Source organism: Rattus rattus, chromosome 14, assembly GCF_011064425.1.
Source record: "Rattus rattus isolate New Zealand chromosome 14, Rrattus_CSIRO_v1, whole genome shotgun sequence".
Classification (NCBI taxonomy): domain Eukaryota; kingdom Metazoa; phylum Chordata; class Mammalia; order Rodentia; family Muridae; genus Rattus; species Rattus rattus.
Window position 1 is genome coordinate 43954699 of NC_046167.1, and position 6207 is coordinate 43960905.

Below are 6207 nucleotides of genomic sequence, written 5' to 3' on the forward strand. Positions count from 1 at the left end.
AGTGCTTACCTAAGTGTGTGAGAACCTAAATTCAGTTCACAGCACTGTGGGAAAAGTCATTTTAAGAAGAGTACATTGAGGTATAATTCACTTAGAGTAAACTGCACACACTAAGTATAATTTGATAGATTTTGATGGCCATGCCCTGGAGCTATCTCTGTAACCAAGCTAAGGAGATTTTCACCCTAAAAGATTCTGTGCAACCCTTCATAGACAAACCTTCCCTTAAACCTCATTGCCAGATGACCTTGAAATTTCTAGTTTTGTAGAATTAATGCTGGATATATTCATTTTTGGACCTCTTCTGCCAAGAAGTTGTCTCCATTGGTCTATTAGCAATTTTGTTGGGGTAAGTTGTGGAGGTCCCGTTTTGAGACCTGGGTGCTACTCATTAGGTCTATGAATTAAAAGTTTCCTTGATCATCACCTTCTTGCAAGAGTTCTATATTTTACTGAGTTTTCGAAAAATAAATGAACCAAATACGTAACGTCTCAATGACGATGACCTTCGGCCACTGTTTGGATCTAAAATGTCCCTGAAAGGCCAATGTGTGGGAAGACTTGATCCCCAAACCCCGCCAGGGCTGGAACGTACTGGAAACTTTAAGAAGTGGAGTCGGGTGGAAGGAAGTGACCTCACTGGGTGCGTGCCTTCCTCGCTCTGCTTCTCCACCCGCCGTGGGAGCCGTTTTCCTCAGCCCAGCACTGTTGATGCTCATTCTGGCCCCGGTCCCAAAGTAAGCTGCTCAAAGCGGCGGACTAGACTGGTGAGTCAGAATAGATCCTTCCTTCTAGTAAATTCATCAAATCTCATTCATGTATTGTGACCAGTGACAGAAAGTTGATTAACACATTTTTCCTTATGAAAAACAAAAACTTTAAAAAAACGTTTCTCAAAGGAATAACTATGTATGTGCCCCCCTTTTTTCTCTTCTAGGTCAGCTTCCTCCCTTGCCCCAGAACACACTTCGTTTTTTCTTAGAGGAAGAGGCTTCCAGCTCTCCTGCGTTCTGCTTTCCCATGGCTGAAGTGACTCCCCGGAGAGCAGAGGTCTGTGGACCACCCAACATGTGAAGGAAATTGCCCCTGGTATGGACATGCCAGTGTCTGGCTGTGTCTCCGCTTCCTTGGGATTTGGCTTGGCTTCTGTCCACGGGACTAATGTAACCCTCATCAACTGAATCTTTCTGAACTCATCAGCAAGCCAGGGGTTGGAGGAGGCCCTCTGAGCAGCCCTGGCAGATCACTCAGGGTCCTCTTTGTTGTGGCGCCCTGGGAAGAAAACCCCACTAGGAGCTTAGTAGTCACATAGCAGAGTAAGGGGGCTGTGTGTGCCTCTGCCAGTTGCCACTCAGGGGCGGCTCCCTGTGCACTCTGCGGGGGAAGACATCGCCTGAGCTAAGGCTGCAGGCTTCTATTGAGGTAGTGCACGAAGCCCACAGCCAACCCTTTCTGTCTTGATGATTTGTGAAGCAGTACCACCCTCCTGCCTTCATCATGTCCAGCTGGGACCTGAGGGGAACTCTGAGCCTTGAGGCCTGGGAGCTTGCCCTCAACCTGGTCTCTGCTCAACCCTGGTCAAGGCTCTGCCTGGAGTTCCCGCTGCTGCTGTTGCTCCCTAAATGGACTCACTGGGCGTTGGGGATGGGGACGGAAAGCTCACGTCAACATTCCAAGTCCCAACTTGAGGACAGACAGTTTCCTGGGCACAGGGGACCCTGGGGGAAAATTTGTACGTTGAACTCCTAACCCCCAAATTCTAGAATGTAGGAAGAGATGAACCCTTTAAGAGTGGCTCAAAATGAAGTCATCAGGGTGGGTCCTAATCCAATTTTACTGGTGTCATAAGGTGACTAGACCCAATAGAAGGTTCCCGGAGCACATAGTGGGGAACTCATAGAGGAATGGGCCACCTGTAGGCCCAGGAGGCGGGGTCATATAGGACCTTTCTAGAGCTGCCTAAGGCTTTGCCTTCACAGATGCAACCACCCACGAGTTCAATGGATTAATGCAGCGCCTTAGGGGTGAGTCTATTGTAGAGGCCAGTTTGGCTAGATCTTTTGCATATTATGCACTACACCGCTTAGAAATTCTGCTAGCAAGGCCATTGCCAAGTCTTGACCTTTTACCGGAGCCATGGGCCAAAACAATACAACTTAACTCACGCTGTGGAGTTGTGTTATTAGTTTACAGAAAATACACTCAGACAAGTGTTAAAATTCACATTCCAGGATCGTGTCTGGATACCAGGGGCTCAGGAAATGCCTTTCTCATTATTCTCTGTAAAATAAAAGACTGGGAAAAGTGACTGTGAAGTGTATAGACTGGAGAGAGCTAGGATAAACCCTTAGGCAGCTGCACACCCCAGACAAGCAAATACACAGTTCTGGACCACAGTGATGTTGCTGAAGGGTGAGAGATAATATCTTAGCTCCCAGCACGAGGTCCTCACTGATCTGGGGACTCGTTGGTAAGGAAGTATAATTTTACATCCACATTGATCTAACACTATCCAGTTAAAACTCAAATGATTTTTTTAAAAAAGGCCATCAATGATCTGTAGAAAAAGGTTAAAAACAACACAGCCACTCACTTTCACACAGAAATAAGAAATCCTGTTAAACATTTATTGAGATTCAACTCTGTTGATCACACAATGTCAAACACTAGAAAAACGAAGCAATACATGTTGATAGAGCAAAATATATTTCTCAACAACTCATGAAATTTGTCTCACAAAGTATGGCATAGAACAGTCACAGTATTAAGTATTCAAGTAAAGTTGTGTGTTAAAATAGGTGCACAGGGCTAATAAACACTGGGATCTGGCCTTCAGAGAGGACAACCCATGGGACCCCATTTGAAGGTTGTTGCATCACAGAATAGGCTTGCTTACATTGTGCGTCTGATCTTTATTCCCCCCCCCACCCCACCCCTCAGTCCTGAAGAACAAAGATACAGAAAGAAGAATCAAGCACTTGCCACGAGGCCCTGCTTCAAGGCCCCTCAGATGGAAAAACAGACGAACTCTGGTACTTTCAGTGAGCCCCACTACCTGGGAGACATGACTATCAGGCTTATGTCATTTGAGTTGATAATTACTGCCAAGAAGTCCTGCTAACCAATGCCCAGAAAATGTGCAATTTTCACAGAGGGTGTTTAATAGGATAAAATGATGACTCATAAACATGGGGGTGGGGTGGGGGCCGGGAGAAGGCCAGTGTCTCTGGCTTGATCTAGGTGAGGGGCTGTAAACCTTTTTTTTTAGCAGCTTTGCAGTTAATCCTTTAGGCTCTGCAGGCCATACTGTCACACCACAGCCACTCAGGCACAGGGCACTGTGGCTGTGGTCAGTCACAGGTTTCATGAAGTAACAGTTGTCACCCACCCCAATCCATTTGAATAGATTAAAAAAAAAAACACTTTAAACTCCCAAGTTAGACAAAATCAGGTGGCAGGTCAGATCTGGCTCACGGGTTGTGGGTCATTAACCCTTGTCCTTACATGCCTGTATAGACAGCTTCAAAAATCCCATCTGTCACATATCTTAAGGAACAGCAACAGAGATTCACCAGCAAACACTCCTTAGTTAGGCGTGATAGTTCCAGTACAGGAAGTAGGGGCAGGAGAGTTCCAAGGTGAGCCCCAACTACATGAGACCCAGACTAAAAACCCCTAAAAATAATAAAAAATCTTAGTTGACTTGGTGACAACATGCCTATAGTTATAGATATTTGGCGAACTAAGGATCATTTGAGCCCAGAATTTAAGGCCAACAGGAGATCGTGTTTAAAAACAATATAAAATCCCAATGTTCACTCTTTGGTGATGATTAATTCCATGGTCTCCAGTGTGCTAAGTATATACTTCACCACCAATGCCCCCCCCACCTTGTTTTAATTACAGAAATTGATTACACTTATTGTAACAAATGTATGGGCCGGCGATCTGCCCAGTGAATCAAACATGCACACACAAAAAGTACAAACTTGCCACACAGTCCGGAATTCACATCTCAGTGGGTGTATTCATTTTCTACAAAATAACCAGCAGAACATTTTGTATTTTTAATTTAAAAAAAAGATGGCACAATTCTTAAGAAATTAGAAATGTTGGGGCTGTCAAGAAGGCTCATTTTCAGAAAAATGCTTATTTCAGAAAAATGCTTATTTTCAGAGGGCCAGGCGTCGATTCCCAGAACCCACAAGGCGGCTTACAATCATCTGTAACTCTATTTCTAGGTGTTCTGATGCCCCTTTCTGGCCTCTTGAGGGCACCAGCATACATGTAGTGCACAGATATACGTGTAGGCAAAACACCCACGTCCATAAAAAAATTCAAATTTAAATTAGAAAATGTAATAGAAACCAACTATACACACTATACAAAAGAATGGCATAAACAGACTATGAGCATCCTGAGTTGTGACCCTTGCCACTCGGGCGGGGTCCCTAGGCGGCAGATTTCTACTTTCTTCTTGTGCACAGAGATTTTAAGAACCATGACTTCCTCATTCAACATTCCCAGTGGCTTGGGGCTTAGTGTTTAGGAACCACTGCAGCTGGCGCTACTGTCATTCCCGCTGATGTGTCACAGAGCATCCACACAGTGTGCCATGGGAGGGAGAGGGGGAGGGAGCAGGGAGCTTCATCGTTGCCTGTTGGGAATAAATAGCTTCTAGGTAGATGGGAGGCATGCCTACAAGAACTCTCTCCCTCACTTAAATTGTTTCAAAGCAAGACCAACACCAGTTGCAGGGAATTTTGGTGTGTGTTTGTGTGTGTGTGTGTGTGTGTGTGTGTGTGTGTGTGTGTGTGGTGAATTTATAGGAGTGCATGCTCTGATGCATTTGTGGAGGTCAGAGGTCAACACTGTCATGTTGGTTCTCTGTCTTTCTGTAGGTTCCAGGGATAGAACTCAGGTCTCAGGTCACCAGGCTTGTCCAGCAAAGCCTTACCCAAGTTATCTTGCAGGTCCCTGTGTGGTGCTTTGTTTTTGAATCATGAACCATAAATGCTTTACTTAGGGCAAAGGTGCCTGAGATTCATGGCTTCAGCTCTCTTCCACAGCAGACTGGTCATGGTGGGAATAATTTTTTTCATAGCAGTAAAGCGTATTTGCTCTTCTGCAAGTTTAGCAGCAGCCACACCCAGATACAGAAAACCTGGGTCAGACGTAGGCAGGTGAGCAAGTAGGCGCCTGGTTTCTTTCCTCCACGAAGTCACCTCCTGAGCTCAAGGAGGGGCAGGGTGGTACTGCTAGTCATCAAAAATGGTTCCTGTACTTGAGCTGCATTTCCACCATTTTGTAAAGCAATTTTTTCTTCCAGGCCCACACTGTCCTTTAGGCCAAGCATGAATCTCTGTAAGTGGGACATGGTCCCCTAAAGAGCACACCCAAGACAGCAGGAGGCACTTGAGGGTCCATGCTGTCCACTCCCCAGCTACGCAGGCTACTGAGGCCCAGCAGCTCAAGGCCAGCCAGTGCGACTCATCAAGACTCTGTCTCAAAAATTAGAATGAAAGAAAGAAAAAAAGCTAGGGATAGTTTGGTGGTAGAACACATGCTGGTATGACAAGGCCATGGATCCAACACCCAGCACTGGAAAAGACACAAAAGCCATGTTGTCTGTCCTACCAACCCGACTCTGCTGATTTCTGCCCCCAGTTTGGGTTGATTTTCTAAGAGGAACAAAATGAACATGAGCTGTAAGTTCAGGGCAATAGAGACGTCCTTTACCCAGCTGTAGGAGAGCATGCCTGTGACCTAACCCTTCGGAGGCTGAACCAGGAGACCTGTGGGTCTGAAGCCAGGTAGGCTACTTAGCAAGACCCTGTCGGATAGAGCCATACCAAACCAGGATGAACCAAGGAAAGCAAAAACAAAAAACCCAAAATAACCCTGCTCTCAATAATAAACAGCAGCCCAGAAACAAGGAGAAACACCCCTTCATTCCATATAGTGCAGGCAATCTGTGCGGTTTAGAAAGAAGTCTTAGGAAACCAAAGCCTTTGCCAACCAACGCCCCCACTCCCACCCCCACCCCCACCCCGACCCCCGGAAAGGCAGCCAGCTGTTCCTCAAAGCTGACAGGCCTGGGCGGACCCACTGCCCACACAGTGACTACACTTTGTGAGGTGCCACAGGGCATGTGAACACTCACACTGTACTTTGTCCGGAGGCAGTGGGGTTGTGCTGGGGTCTCAG